Here is a 16,294-nt window from a genome sequence, read left to right on the forward strand (position 1 = left end):
TCGGTTACTACCTGGCCAGATGGGAGGCTGGGGAACACGCACCTCTACCTCATGTAGTGGAGGGCTCACAGGTGACACGACCACCTCCGGGGGTCCAGCCTGAGCCACAATAGTGTGTTCAGTCTGTAAACTTTTGCTTTCTAGTCACAGCTTATAGACAAAGTATACAGGAAGAAAGGAACTCCGAGCCATAGGGGATCCGTGTACATGTTGCAGGGCTGTTCGGGCGTATTCACACGCTGCAGATTTGTTGCAGAAGTTTCTTAAACCCCATTCAGATGACTGGAACAGGCGCAAGCATTTCCGCTACCCGTCTGCGGCGTCTGAACGTGCCCTTGCGGAGGACGCGGGTTTCGTACCACCCGTGGCAATCTGTTTTTGGTCTTGTGTTTTAATGGAGTATCATGCACTACAAGTCTCAGCACACCCTAAGGGTAGGTCCGCACGGGGAGGTATGTTACAACTTACGACACATTGCAAAGGGTAAAATTTGCGACACCAGTTTACAAACTTGCAGCACAGGTCGCGTTATGTGAGGGCTTCGTTGACAAAATGTAGAGTTTTTTGTTTTTTCCAGATCTCATCCACCGTACGCACTGCGGGTTTTCTGGCCGCAGTTTGCCTTTAGAAAATCTGCCGTGTATCCGCCCTGTGTACCTTACAACAACCGAAGGCTGCATGCACTCAATAGTGAAAAACGGACGTGTGACGGAAGATTTTTTTAATGCCGTTACACGTCCGTTTTAAGAACAATGGTAGTCTATGGGGCTGTTTGCACGGCTGTTTTTTTTTTTTTGTCGACCAGTGAATGACGGACATAAAAAGATAGAACATGTTCTAGCTTCGCACTGACCGACTGTTCCCACACAATTGAAGGGGAACGTTTTTAACGTCCGTTTCTCAGAAAGGCATCAGTGAAAGCAGTCTGTTAGGGCTCATGCACACCATGTTGTTTTGTGGGCAGCAAATTGCGGATCTGCAAAGCACGGATACCGGCCACGTGCATTCCACATTTTGCGGAACGGAATGGCCAGCCTCTAATAGAACAGTCCTATCCTTGTCCGTAATACTATTTTTATGTGGAACGGACATACGGACACAGAATGCACATGGAGTCATTTCCATTTTTATGGTTCTGCATATGGGCTGCAAAAAAACAACAACCTGGAACGGACAGAAAATACGTTTGTGTGCATTAGCCCTTAAAAAGGACAAAACGGTCAGGTTTTTTTTCACGTTGTGGGAATGTAGCCTAATGGTGGCCATACACATGAAGTTGGCTGATGGTTGAACAATACCTCATCTGGTGACTGTTCGTTTCGCAGACACGGCCGTACACGACTATATTGGGATGTTGCAGTTAACGTACACGTTCAGTGACAGCGGATGAGCTTTCTGGGAACAGTCTTTAAAAAAAATATATAGATCTAATGGCCGAAAATTTCCAACATGGCTGACTTCTTTTCAGACGACTAAAATGATCATTCCTTGTTAAATTTTACTCTGCAAATACATTTTGATCAACTTTAGACTGTATATGGCCGTCTTAAGGCCTCATGCACATGACCGTATGAGGTTTGCAATCCGCAAAATATGTATACCGTCCTTGTTGCAGACCCATTGACTTGCGCATTCTGTGGACAAGTATAGGGAATGTTCTATCCCTTTGCGGAAAAAACATACGGCGGCGGAAAGCACAGGGGTCATCTGTGTGCTTTCCACCTCCGTGAATCTGTTCCACAAAAAGACAGATGGGGTCATTTATCAAACTGGTGTAAAGTAGAACTGGCTTAGTTGCCCATAGCAACCAATAAGATTTTACCTTTCCAAAGGAGCTGTGAAAAAAAAAGGTGAGATCTGATTGGTTGCTATGGCCAGTTCTGCTTTACACCAGTTTGATAAAGGACCTCAAGAGTGTGTATGCAAAATGCAGACCATGGACCAATGGAAGTCAGTGAGTTCACAGAACAAATACAGACAACATCAGTATTTTGCATGGTTTGTGTACCGCAGAACGGAAACGCTTGTGTGCATGGGGTCTAAGGCTGTACAGAAATGCACACAGCCGTAGGCACTCCGAACGCCATCATATTATATGGGTATTTTCCCTTAGAAGAGGGAATCTTTGATATGACGTCCAGTGGACCATTCCACAATTATTATTTTTTTTTCTTGATTGCATATTAAGGCCTCTTTCACACTACCGTATGGCTATTTCAGTGTTTTGCAGTCCGTTTTTCACGGATCAGTTGTCCCATTTTTTTCTGTTTCCGTTGTTTTTCTGTTCCGTTTTTTCGTATGGCATGTACAGTATAGAGTAATTACCTAGAAAAAATTGGGCTGGGCATAACATTTTCAATAGATGGTTCCGCAAAAATGGAACGGATACGGAAGACATACGAATGCATTTCCGTATGTGTTCCGTGTTTTTTTTTTTTGCGGACCTATTGACTTGAATGGAGCCACGGAACGTGATTTGCGGGCAATAATAGGACATGTTCTATCTTTCATCGGAACGGAAATACGGAAACAGAATGCATACGGCGTACATTCCGTTTTTTGTGGAACCATTGAAATGAATGGTTCCGTATACGGAACGCAAAAACGTTAGTGTGAAAGAGGCCTTAATCAAATGCTTTAGGCCCATGTGCTTGCGTGGCCGCGCCGTAAGATATAGGACATTTCCTAATTCCTATACTAAGCTGCAACATGCGGACCACGGCTGCATTGAAGTCAGTGTGTCCGCACTGTGATGCGGCGTGCCCACGGCCGGTATCCGTGTTTTGCAGACCCGCAGTTTGTGTGAATGCCCCCTACTCCTGTATATCCCGAATATCCCCCTGTAGAGCATTCCTGACATGCGGAGGGGGGTGGTTGTCCTGCCTCCCCCATCTTTGCTGGTGTCAGCTTTATCTCAGTTGCTGGTGATATCTTCAACCTGGGCACTGACATGAGGTCCTCCTCCAGTTGGAATATATAACCGCAGAGAATGCAGCACCTGTCATCTTCAAAGGGGTCTCTGGGGCTTTATCTAAATTCTGTTTCAGCTTAGCACGGGTTCACGTTTCATGATCCGTCAGAAGAAAAAAACTGATCCTGTATTTTAAGTGTCCATTAAGGCTCATGCACACAACCGTATGCCCTCCAAGACATACGATCCGTGAGCGGGACATATGTCCCAGAGCGGCATACATCTTGCGCACTGGAGCGCATAGCATCATAGGTGCTTGTACTGTAATATTCTGTGATTTGTTTCCGGCCGTGGTCCCATGATGGAAAATGCGCTGCGTATCTGCCAGTAGGTTTCATACTGTAGCTTGACTAGATAATGAGGTTATCGACAAGCTTCAGACTGTCAGGTGTTCTGAGTAACCTTAGGGCACGTTCACACATAACGTTAGTAGTACATTACAAGGTCACACTGCTATGGAACACAGAAAAGTGTGTGACTACAACACATTCAGTAAGGTATAAATAAAAGAAAATCTGTGCGGCTAGCTAAAGGGAAGAGGAACAGCGGAAATTGTAAGTACTCTTCCCTGATATCTGTCCTGTTAGCGTATATTCACACAGTGCTTTTTCTTGCAGTGGAATTTACGCCATAGTTCGAATGGTGTGATTTTAGAATCCATGTTGCAAAATGAAAATTTGTGGCAGACATTTTGCGCCAAAGTTGCTACTAATTCTGATTTAAAAAAAAGTAAGATAAAATACTGGTAAAATAAGTCAAACAATAGTTGGTGTAGAGTTGGGCTCCATTCACACGTCAGCAAATGGGTCCGCATCCGTTCCGCAATTTTGCAAAATGGGTGCGTAACCATTCATTCTTTATGGGGAGAGAAAAGATGGGCCGCAGCTCTGCAAGAAATAGAACATGTCCTATTCTTGTCCGCAATTGCGGACAAGAATAGGCGGTTCTATGGAGGGTGCCTCCCGGGTGTATTGCGTATCCGCAATACACTACGAGCTTGTGAATGGACCCTTAGGCAAAGAGGTCTAGCCCTGCACCACATTTATCATCCAGCCTAAGACACTGAGAAATGTGGTACAGGTCCTGATGGCTAAGCTTACGCCATCTATAAGATTAGTACGTGTGACCCACAGTCACACAAAGCTGCATGTGGTTTTATGGTGATCTGTGTGTGTTAGAGCCCTAAAGGAGTTTTCCCATGAGCAGCCCTTTTCCCTTACAAGATGGGCTCCATTCACCAGTGTGGGACTGGCGAACATAGTTCCAGCTGTGTCTCACAGCAGAGGTAAGGGGCTGTGGTGTGGCTGCTACAAAGGTGAGGGCCACAGCCTCAGGCCAGCCCTACCTTTCCCATGCTTCCTGGACTTCCCCTAGTTATGTGACTAGGTGAGGGGGGAACCATGTGCTGGCTAGTTTCTTAGTGTGACTTATTCGGGAATGGCAGAAAGGTGCATGGTGTCTTCCTGAAATATGTCTAAGGGCTTATACACACGATTGTCCTATTCTTGTCCATAATACGGACAAAGATATTACAGTTCTATAGAGGGCCGGATAATCCGTTCTGCAAAATGCCAAACGCATACGCCCGGTATCCGTGTTTTGCGGTTCTGCAATTTACAGACCACAAAAACATTGCGGAACGGATGCATGTCTTAATCAGTTATGTGCATCTCACACTAGCATGTACAAGGTTTAGACCAGCATATAAAATTTCTAGCTTTACAGGGGTTGTACAACCTCTAACCTCAGCAACCCCCCACCCAAAAAAAAATGTACTGATGGCCAGGAAAGGGCTTAAAATAAAGATACAAGGGCACTTACATATTCAATGCCACTCTGTTCCAGCAGCAAGGTTCCTGTTGTCTCCAGGAAGACCAGAAGCGTGGCACGTGAATCTCGTCGTGAATGCACATGACTATAGATGATGCATCACTTCTTGTCCAATAGTGACTAGAAGGAGCAGGGTTGGCAGGCTTGCCACTGAAATGGATGGCTTGGACCATCATTTCAGGTGCCCTGTTCTGGAAAAAGGAGCCCCATAGAAATAAACAGTGTGGTCCACTCTTTTTCACTTCGTTCTAGAGATCGGCCAAACATTAATGGCATATCCTAGAGACATGCCATAAGTGTACCAGATGGGTATACCCTTTTAAGTCACTTGCAATGCACCTGCGGTTTGGGGGTCTGTATTATGTCTGCATCGCCCCGACCCCTTGTGGCTCTATGACCAGACGTCTGATCACATTCATGTGAAACTAGGCCAAGGCCTCAGGCACTCAACTGTTGTGGCTCTGTACAACCTTTCAGTTCTACAGCCATAATGTGGTGCTCCACTAACTTTCATACGAGGGCCTACAGAGGTTTCTTTCTGATTCCATAGTGTGCATAGTGCTAAACAGTGTACATCTAGAAGTGATGAGAGACCTGTATAGAGAGAAGCTTCCCAGCAAGTTACTTCTTCCTGAGTCTGGACCTTAAGGCTGGGTTCACACCTGAGCGTTTTACGGCGCGTTCCTACACACTGTAAAACGCTCAACAAGCAAAAACCAATGCTTCCCTATCGGCATGGTTCTCACCTGAGCGTTTTACAGCGCGTACGATCGTGCTGTAAAACGCCCGACGCCCCAAGAAGTACAGGAGCTTCTTTGGGGCATATTGTCGTGCGTTCCCGCACATAGACTTCCTGGAACGCGCGACAATGGGCGTTCACTTGTTTCCCGAGCCACGAATGTAAACGCCCGATAAAATCGCGGTACGCTCAGGTGTGAACCCAGCATAAAGGGGTTATCCAACCCCTATAATGTCCCCCCAATGCTGGGGTCCCTCTTACAGACCCTGGCACCAGCGGCGCTCCTGATGCATGGCCGCCACTGCATCTCTCCGTCACACAGATCAAAACATCCGGCGGCAGGGGTGGTCATAGCCAATAGCAGGCCACGACTGTAACAAGCCTCCCTAGCATCACCCACAGTTTACTTGTTTATATTATTATACTGCTAGACGGAGGCTTCCGCCTAGCAGTGTTCCTGGTGACGTCACCGGCACTGATGGGCGGCTTTTGTGCTGCCCTAGCTGTTTTACAGGTGCCGGTGCCGGTGACATCACCGTGCTCACTGCTAGGCGGAAGCCTCCACCTAGCTTTCCTCATAGGGAGCCTGGTACATAACCGGATCTCCGAAAAATGCCTTTGCCCTGCGCGATTCAGCACAGGGCAAAGGAGAGCATTGGAGCATGAAATGCTCCGATGCTGATGCTGGAGGGGTGAAGATGGTGATGTGTCCGGGTTCAGTCAGTTCTAAACTCAGAAAACCCTTTTCAACTAGATGTGATAACTCAGCAAGTGTGACTGTAAATAAAACACTCCCTTTCTGTGGTGATCCCAGTACCTGTGGCACCTCTCCATCCCAGCGCTTCCAGATACTAAATCCAAATGTTTGTTTAAAAAAAAAAAAATTTGATTGTGTCGCCATATTCTGCTGATGGAGCCGTGCAAGGACTAATTTTTGGCAAGGAGATGTGTAGATCTTTGATACCGTTTTAGGATGCATGCCACATTTTGATCATTTTTATATTCAATTTTTGTTGGGAGGCAAGGTGAGCAAAAACTATTTTGGCATTGGGTATTTTTTTTTCTATTTAATAGATAAAAGATTATGGACACGGTGATATCAATTTTCCTTTTTAATAAATAAATAAAAAAAACACATTTAAATGTTGGTTTATTTTAGGCCTCTTTCACACTTGCGTTGTCCGGATCCGGCGTGTACTCCACTTGCCGGAATTACACGCCGGATCCGGAAAAACGCAAGTGTACTGAAAGCATTTGAAGACGGATCCGTCTTCAAAATGCTTTCAGTGTTACTATGGAAGCCAGGACGCTATTAAAGTCCTGGTTGCCATAGTAGGAGCGGGGAGCGCTATACTTACAGTTCGTGCGGCTCCCGGGGCGCTCCAGAGTGACGTCAGAGCGCCCCATGCGCATGGATGACGTGCCATGCGATCACGTGATCCATGCGCTTGGGGCGCCCCGGGAGCCGCATGGACGGTAAGTATGCTGCTCCCCCGCTACACTTTACCATGGCTGCCAGGACTTTAGCGTCCCGGCAGCCATGGTAACCATTCAGAAAAAGCTAAACGTCGGATCCGGCAATGCGCCGAAACGACGTTTAGCTTAAGGCCGGATCCGGATCAATGCCTTTCAATGGGCATTAATTCCGGATCCGGCCTTGCGGAAAGTGTTCAGGATTTTTGGCTGGAGCAAAAAGCGCAGCATGCTGCGGTATTTTCTCCGGCCAAAAAACGTTCCGTTCCGGAACTGAAGACATCCTGATGCATCCTGAACGGATTTCACTCCATTCAGAATGCATTAGGATAAAACTGATCAGGATTCTTCCGGCATAGAGCCCTGACGACGGAACTCTATCCCGGAAGAAAAGAACGCAGGTGTGAAAGAGCCCTTATTATTTTTTTTTAAAGTTCCTTTAGGGAACTTGAAACTATGACCGCTTGTATACTTTGTACAGCCGTATTACAGCCTGTAGGGCTATTACATCCAGCCAGACGCAAGGTGTAACAGAGGCAGGAACATGGCAGGCCTGGGGGCCTCAGGGTTGCCAACCGTCCAAAAATTGCTGGATAGTCTGTAAAAATAAGGCAATTTTGTGTCTGTGACTTATTTTTTATTTGAGGCTGGGGGTACTTGAGCAGATGTCAGTATACTGAGCTGTAGACATGTATTACTTATAATCTTTATCATTCAGTGTTTTTTTCCAATTTGTCTGAAAAAAAAATGTCGGCTGAAACATTCAGGTTGGTACTTGTCACCCCACGATTGCATTTGTAGGGTGCCGGATTGGAGGACAGAGGGAGCACCCTTCCTCTGTCTAACGGTGGCATCTGAATTGCCAGGATCGGAGTTATCGCTAATCCTGGCAATGAAATGAATTGCTCTGTCATACAGTTGGCGCCTGTAGGTAATGGCGCAGGCCCACCTCCTCCTCCATCATTGTGCTGTACTACTACGGCACTGAGCATTACATGCACTCAATGATGTAGTAGTGTACAAGGGGTGAAATCGGGCTGCAGCAGGCTCTCTAAAGCAGGGATGCTCAACCTGCGGCCAGCTGTTGTAAAGCTACAACTCCCAGCGTGCCCTAATAGCTGTAGGCTGTCCAGGTAGTAGTTTTGCAACAGCTGGAGAGCTGCAGGTTGGGCAACCCGGCAAGGGAGCATGTCACCATGAAATGAAGTGCAATCTGCAGAGAGCAGAAGGAACTGAGCAGATTCATGTCTAGCTGTATGGGAAATTGTAATTTTTTTTAAAATCTCTGCTCTTTTCTGAGCTTAGTAGTAAGGGGAAGGCTGTCGGTCACTTATAAGACCGCCCAGTTGACTAAGCTCAGAATGAGCAGAGCTTTAAATGAATAAATTACAATTTCCCATAAGACTACATATCAATCTGCTCAGCTCCTCCTGCTCTATAACATGCTGCCTGCAGACTGCACTGCCTTTTCATGGTGAGAGGTCTTTAAAGAATGGTCAGCACTATTCTCCAGGCATAGGAGTATTAATTATACCGCAGAAATCGGCCACTGCTTCACTTCATCTTTGTCACCACAGCTGCTTTGTTTGAACACAGAAGGCCTGGGAGTTTTACTGAGCAAGAGGGCATGCATCCCAGGAATTTGGAAATGATTAGCATTTTACATTACTCCAGAGAATTGTGGGGTTTTTTTTTTTTGTTTTTTTTCTCAGCAGCTAAGACTTATCTGCGCTTTTTCTGTACTTATCTTGTTTTCCCTGACCTTTGTAGCCTAAACATAAAGAATTTGATCTAAAAGTAAAAATGAAGAATTCATAGTGTAAATTGTGGCTAGTACAAATATATTCAGTGGAGAAGTGTGCAGAGTCTTGGTCAAGTCTAGTGCTTGCGTAAACCTTTATCAGGGGAAGATGTGCTTTCCTTGAAATCAGAAAGCCTGTCAGGGGATATTTCCTGACTTAGGCCTCATGCCCACGACCGTAGCAGGTCTGTGCCCGTATTGCGGCCTGCAAAGATCAAGTCAGCAACGGCCGTGTGTGCACCGTATCACTGATGTTGACCCGTTCACTTGAATGGGTCCGGAGTGCATCAGTGGGTTTTCTGTCCGTGCGTGCACTATTTTGCGGTGTGGCTTGTGAGATGTGGATCGCGGACCCCAGTCAAGTGAATCGGTCCGTAACCAGACAGCGGGCACTTGGTAGACTGCAATTTGCAGTCCACCGCATGTGCATGAGTGGCACACGTGTGTATGAGGCCTTAAAGGGGTTGCCCGATTAAAAAAATAAAATTAAAAATTAAAAAATTCCCCCCTTTACCATATCCTTTTCTCAGATAGGGCAGCATAAATCACCTGAGCAGTCCATTTTAAAGTGGAAAGTGTGGTAATGGTAGATTCCAATTACATTGTGGTGTCTGGATGTCTTATCAAAGTTGCATCAATGGGAATCATGAGTTAGGAAAATAGCTATCCTCCCCTTAGGGCTGTCTTACATTGGCAGATGAGGCTGACGATTGTCGGGAGGGAAGCATTGCTGGCTATCGGAGGAGACGCGGTATGGGGAGGAGTGATCGCTAAGGCCATCGCTCGTCCCCACACAATCATTGTTTCTGGGCAGCAGAGCATGATTAGACGGCACGATCTGCCACCGGCAAACAATTATTTTGAGATAACCCAATAAATGAGCATTTGCCCATTCATCAGGTAATCGGTGGCACCTTTACATCGGCAGATAATCGCTAACTAGCCCTTCCTACGAACGTTTGTTAGCTATGATCTGGCCGACCCTCAGCCAGTGTAATACAGCCCTTAGGTTAAAGGGACACTGACAGGGCCAATAAGCATATTGAGGTATATATATGGCAGTACAGGTCTTATAATGGGTATTACAATCATATAAGTATCCCCCCTGTCCACATTATACATACAGTAAACTTTAAGTTTTATAACCTGCTCCAACGGTCTTCAATCTGCCCAAGGGGCGGCGTTTCACCTCTCTTGCGCCCAGCCAGCCTCCCCCAACTGCCGCTTTGAAGCGCCGCCCAGCTCATGAATATTCAGTTTGCTGGGCGGCTTCTGCGGTCCCCGCTCTGAAGCGCTGCGCTGAACAGTGCCCTGCGCATGCGCCGGATCTTGTGAAGTCGGGGACAGTAAGCGCCGCCCAGCGAAGTGAATATTGATGAGCTGGGCGGCGCTTACTGTACCGGACTTCACAAGATCCAGCGCATGCGCCGGGCACTGTTAAGCGAAGCGCTTCAGAGCGGGGACCGCAGAAGCCGCCCAGCAAACTGAATATTCATGAGCTGGGCGGCGCTTCAAAGCGGCAGTTGGGGAGGCTGGCTGGGCGCAAGAGAGGTGAAACGCCGCCCCTTGGGCAGATTGAAGACCGTTGGAGCAGGTTATAAAACTTAAAGTTTACTGTATGTATAATGTGGACAGGGGGGATACTTATATGATTGTAATACCCATTATAAGACCTGTACTGCCATATATATACCTCAATATGCTTATTGGCCCTGTCAGTGTCCCTTTAAGTTCACATCTCCGGCGCATAATCCAGCAGTCTCTTCTGGCAAAGGAACAGCCTACCTGAGTACACTGTATTCGGCATAGTCTCTGCATATTTTAGCAGCAAATAATACAGTCCTCACAAGGACCATGTGGATGCAGTCTTCCTTGAGTGTAGCGTTAGTGCATTGATCCACGTGTCGGCAATAATGGAAGTAAAGAAACGTGTAATTATGTGCATGTGAAGCTCTGATCTCATCTTGGGTGTATAACATGAATGAGTTAAAGGGAACCTGTCACCAGTTTTATGGTGTCCTAACTAAGGGCAACATAAATAAGTGACTGATTCGCTTAGCAAAATGCTGGGTCACTTTCTTTAATTGACCCAGTCAATCTGCCAACATCTTGTATTGAAAAGCTCCAGCTGATAATGATGAGTCATAAATATTCATGAGCTCCTGACTCTCCCCGCCCACCTGCTGCTGAATGACAGTTTGTTTCCATATGAATCAGCAGCAGGTGGGCAGGGGAGTGGCTATAGCTCTGAATTAAATATACGCTGGACTCAATGACATCACGCTGGACTCGAATCAGCTCATTAGCATGCGGCATCTTTGTGTGTATATTATGAGGTAACAATCTGTCACACCAGTAAGTGAATATATCTAAAGTACTTATTAGTAGTTAATGATTATATATAATTAGCTAGATTATAATCAAATATCTGCATGACAGGTTCCCTTTAACCACTTCAGCCCCGCTAGGTGAAACCCCCTTCATGACCAGGCCACTTTTTACACTTCGGCACTACACTCCTTTCACCGTTTATCGCTCGGTCATGCAACTTACCACCCAAATGAATTTTACCTCCTTTTCTTCTCACTAATGGAGCTTTCATTTGGTGGTATTTTATTGCTGCTGACATTTTTACTTTTTTTGTTATTAATCAAAATATAACGATTTTTTTGCAAAAAAATGACATTTTTCACTTTCAGCTGTGAAATTTTGCAAAAAAAACGACATCCATATATAAATTTTTCGCTAAATTTATAGTTCTACATGTCTTTGATAAAAAAAAAATGTTTGGGCAAAAAAAAAAAATGGTTTGGGTAAAAGTTATAGCATTTACAAACTATGGTACAAAAATGTGAATTTCCGCTTTTTGAAACGGCTCTGATTTTCTGAGCACCTGTCATGTTTCCTGAGGTTCTACAATGCCCAGACAGTAGAAAACCCCCACAAATGACCCCATTTCGGAAAGTAGACACCCTAAGGTATTCGCTGATGGGCATAGTGAGTTCATAGAACTTTTTATTTTTTGTCACAAGTTAGCGGAAAATGATGGTTTGTTTTTTTTTTTTTTTTCTTACAAAGTCTCATTTTCCACTAACTTGCGACAAAAAATAAAAAATTCTAGGAACTCGCCATGCCCCTCACAGAATACCTTGGGGTGTCTTCTTTCCAAAATGGGGTCACTTGTGGGGTAGTTATACTGCCCTGGCAATTTAGGGGCCCAAATGTGTGAGAAGAACTTTGCAATCAAAATGTGTAAAAAATGACCGGTGAAATCCGAAAGGTGCACTTTGGAATATGCGCCCCTTTGCCCACCTTGGCATCAAAAAAGTGTCACACATCTGGTATCGCCGTACTCAGGAGAAGTTGGGGAATGTGTTTTGGGGTGTCATTTTACATATACCCATGCTGGGTGAGAGAAATATCTTGGCAAACGACAACTTTTCCCATTTTTTTATACAAAGTTGGCATTTGACCAAGATATTTTTCTCACCCAGCATGGGTATATGTAAAATGACACCCCAAAACACATTCCCCAACTTCTCCTGAGTACGGCGATACCAGATGTGTCACACTTTTTTGCTGCCAAGGTGGGCAAAGGGGCACATATTCCAAAGTGCACCTTTCGGATTTTGCAGGGCATTTTTTACACATTTTGATTGCAAGGTACTTCTCACACATTTGGGCCCCTAAATTGCCAGGGCAGTATAACTACGCCACAAGTGACCCCATTTTGGAAAGAAGACACCCCAAGGTATTCCGTGAGGGGCATGGCGAGTTCCTAGAATTTTTTATTTTTTGCCGCAAGTTAGTGGAATATGAGACTTTGTAATGAAAAAAGAGAAGAAAAAAAAAATCATCATTTTCCGCTAACTTGTGACAAAAAATAAAAAATTCTAGGAACTCGCCGTGCCCCTCACGGAATACCTTGGGGTGTCTTCTTTCCAAAATGGGGTCACTTGTGGCGTAGTTATACTGCCCTGGCAATTTAGGGGCCCAAATGTGTGAGAAGTACCTTGCAATCAAAATGTGTAAAAAATGCCCTGCAAAATCCGAAAGGTGCACTTTGGAATATGTGCCCCTTTGCCCACCTTGGCAGCAAAAAAGTGTGACACATCTGGTATCGCCGTACTCAGGAGAAGTTGGGGAATGTGTTTTGGGGTGTCATTTTACATATACCCATGCTGGGTGAGAAAAATATCTTGGCAAACGACAACTTTTCCCATTTTTTTATACAAAGTTGGCATTTGACCAAGATATTTTTCTCACCCAGCATGGGTATATGTAAAATGACACCCCAAAACACATTCCCCAACTTCTCCTGAGTACGGCGATACCAGATGTGTCACACTTTTTTGCTGCCTAGATGCGCAAAGGGGCCCAAATTCCTTTTAGGAGGGCATTTTTAGACATTTGGATCCCAGACTTCTTCTCACGCTTTAGGGCCCCTAAAAAGCCAGGGCAGTATAAATACCCCACATGTGACCCCACTTTGGAAAGAAGACACCCCAAGGTATCCAATGAGGGGCCTGGCAAGTTCATAGAATTTTTTTTTTTCGCATAAGTTAGCGGAAATTGATTTTTTTTTGTTTTTTCTCACAAAGTGTCACTTTCCGCTAACTTAGGACAAAAATTTCAATCTTTCATGGACTCAATATGCCCCTCAGCAAATACCTTGGGGTGTCTTCTTTCCAAAATGGGGTCAGTTGTGGGGTGTTTGTACTGCCCTGGCATTTGAGGGTCTCCGCAATCATTACATGTATGGCCAGCATTAGGAGTTTCTGCTATTCTCCTTATATTGAGCATACAGGTAATGAGATTTTTTTTTCCGTTCAGCCTCTGGGCTGAAAGAAAAAAATGAACGGCACAGATTTCTTCATTCGCATTGATCAATGTGGATGAAAAAATCTCTGCCAAAAAAAAAAAATGGAGGGGAAAGGCGTCTGCCAGGACATAGGAGCTCCGCCCTACATCCATACCCACTTAGCTCGTATGCCCTGGCAAACCAGATTTCTCCATTCGCATCAATCGATGTGGATGAATAAATCATTGCCGGGATTTTTTTTTATATATATATATATATATATATATATATATATATATATATATATATATATATATATATATATATATATATAATATATATATATACAAAGTGCTTGCCAAAGCATAGGAACGCCGCCTCCTCCTCAGCTCGTATGCTTCGGCAAACGTATCTGTCACTGCAGAGGAGAAAATCCCGTCTTGCAGCGCCGCATACACCGACTTGCGTGTAATCTGACAGCAGCGCAATGCTTCTGTCAGAATGCACATCGGTGCTGCAGCTAGTTCATCGGTTGGTCCACCTGGAAGGTAAAAAGACAAAAAAAAAAAAAAAGAAAAAACCAGGCCACAACGCAATAATTTTATTAACTTTGGAACAGAACATTTAACTTTAACTTTTGGAACTAAACATTAACCTGTTTGCTTACCTGTTTTTTTTTTTTTGTTTTTTTTTTGTTTTTTTACCTTTATAGAACAAACCTCTCCTCCCCCATGGGTCAATGTGCAAAGCGCAAATCGCCCAAAGATGTGGCGAAGTGCGTTATGCACTTTGTCCCATGTGAAAGGAGACGTTTGCAGCAGCTGTGTGAGTGAATGGGCCCTAATAGCCCTGTGTGCCTATCCTGGTGAGATGATCCCTATGCTAGGTGTACCTGTGTGTGGTACTTTCGGAAACAATCCCCTAAGCATAGGGCAGGGTGGTCGGGACAGTCAGGACAGAAATACCGGGTGTCACGCCTTATTCCACTCCTGCTACAGACACGACATCTTTTTCGGGGTGACGGTTGGGTTGAGGTACCAGCAACGACATTGGGGAAATGTCGCTCGTGTAGACGGCTAACTACACTGGTGGATGGGGGCACGGAACCTTCTGGATACAGGAGGTTCTCAATGATCTCTTCCTGAAATTTGAGGAAGGATCCAGTTCTCCCAGCCTTACTGTAGAGAACAAAACTATTATACAGCGCCAATTGAATCAAATATACAGACACCTTCTTATACCAGCGTCTGGTTCTGCGGGAAACTAAATACGGAGACAACATCTGGTCATTGAAGTCGACCCCTCCCATGTGGAGGTTATAGTCGTGGACTGAGAGGGGCTTTTCAATGACACGGGTTGCTCGCTCAATTTGTATTGTCGTGTCTGCGTGAATGGAGGAGAGCATGTAAACGTCACGCTTGTCTCTCCATTTCACCGCGAGCAGTTCTTCGTTACACAGTGCGGCCCTCTGCCCCCTTGCAAGACGGGTGCTAACGAGCCGTTGGGGGAAGCCCGCGCGACTAGTTCGCGCGGTACCACAGGCGCCAATCCGTTCTAGAAACAAATGCCTAAAGAGGGCCACACTTGTGTAAAAATTGTCCACATAAAGATGGTACCCCTTGCCGAATAAGGGTGACACCAAGTCCCAAACTATCTTCCCACTGCTCCCCAGGTAGTCAGGGCAACCGACCGGCTCCAGGGTCTGATCTTTTCCCTCATAGACACGAAATTTGTGGGTATAGCCTGTGGCCCTTTCACAGAGCTTATACAATTTGACCCCATACCGGGCGCGCTTGCTTGGGATGTATTGCTTGAAGCCAAGGCGCCCGGTAAAATGTATTAGGGACTCGTCTACGCAGATGTTTTGCTCAGGGGTATACAAATCTGCAAATTTCTGGTTGAAATGGTCTATGAGGGGCCGAATTTTGTGGAGCCGGTCAAAAGCAGGGTGGCCTCTGGGACGGGAGGCGGTGTTGTCACTAAAGTGCAAGAAACGCAGGATGGTCTCAAATCGTGTCCTGGACATTGCACCAGAGAACATGGGCATGTGATGAATTGGGTTCGTGGACCAATATGACCGCAATTCATGTTTTTTTGTCAGGCCCATGTTGAGGAGGAGGCCCAGAAAAGTTTTAAATTCGGAAACTTGGACTGGTTTCCACCGGAAAGGCTGGGCATAAAAGCTTCCCGGGTTAGCGGTTATAAATTGTGTGGCATACCGGTTTGTCTCTGCCACGACTAAGTCTAAAAGCTCCGCAGTCAAGAACAGCTCAAAAAATCCCAGGGCCGAACCGATCTGAGCCGTCTCAACCCGAACTCCAGACTGGGCGGTGAAAGGGGGAACTACAGGTGCGGCTGAAGTTGGGGGCTGCCAATCAGGGTTTGCCAGCACCTCTGGGATTCTAGGGGCTCTACGGGCACGTCTTTGCGGTGGCTGCGACGGGGTCACTACTGCTCGTGCCACCGTACCAGCTTCAACTGCCCTTCTGGTGCTCGCTACTTCACCAGGTTGTACGGCAGTGCTGGTACTAGGTCCAGGATGGGCTGGGCTGCTGGTGTATGCCTCACCACGTAATCCGGCAGCACCAGCCCCACTCTGATGCTCTTGAAGCGGATCCTGCGCAACCTGCGGTCTAGCAACACGGGGCCGGGTACGCCTGGTTCTATCAGGGACCTCAG

At 45.9% G+C, this 16,294-nt stretch overlaps 1 protein-coding gene across 2 annotated transcripts in view; it reads left to right on the top strand.

Moving 5' to 3' along the window:
* The window catches only part of LOC122922229 (tight junction protein ZO-2-like), a 48,272-nt gene that overhangs the window by 391 nt on the left and 31,587 nt on the right, over nt 1-16,294 (top strand). The window lies entirely within an intron of this gene.

Source organism: Bufo gargarizans, chromosome 1, assembly GCF_014858855.1.
Source record: "Bufo gargarizans isolate SCDJY-AF-19 chromosome 1, ASM1485885v1, whole genome shotgun sequence".
Taxonomy (NCBI): domain Eukaryota; kingdom Metazoa; phylum Chordata; class Amphibia; order Anura; family Bufonidae; genus Bufo; species Bufo gargarizans.